Source organism: Crocuta crocuta, unplaced genomic scaffold (assembly GCF_008692635.1).
Source record: "Crocuta crocuta isolate KB4526 unplaced genomic scaffold, BGI_CrCroc_1.0 scaffold1015, whole genome shotgun sequence".
In the NCBI taxonomy this organism is placed as follows: Eukaryota; Metazoa; Chordata; class Mammalia; order Carnivora; family Hyaenidae; genus Crocuta; species Crocuta crocuta.
The window spans coordinates 463,460-463,660 of NW_027532631.1; positions in this window are offsets into that span (position 1 = coordinate 463,460).

Here is a 201-nt window from a genome sequence, read left to right on the forward strand (position 1 = left end):
GCTTCAATATTTTGTATCTTGGTAGGAATTTTTCCATTTCATCTAAGTTATCCGATTTGTTGGCATACGCTTGTTCATAGTATTCCTTTATAATCCTTTAAAATTTTGTACAGTCATTTGTAATGTCCCCTCTTTCATTTCTGATTCTAGTAATTTGAGTCTTCACTCTCTCTTTCTTTCCTTGCTCAATCTCTCTAAAGG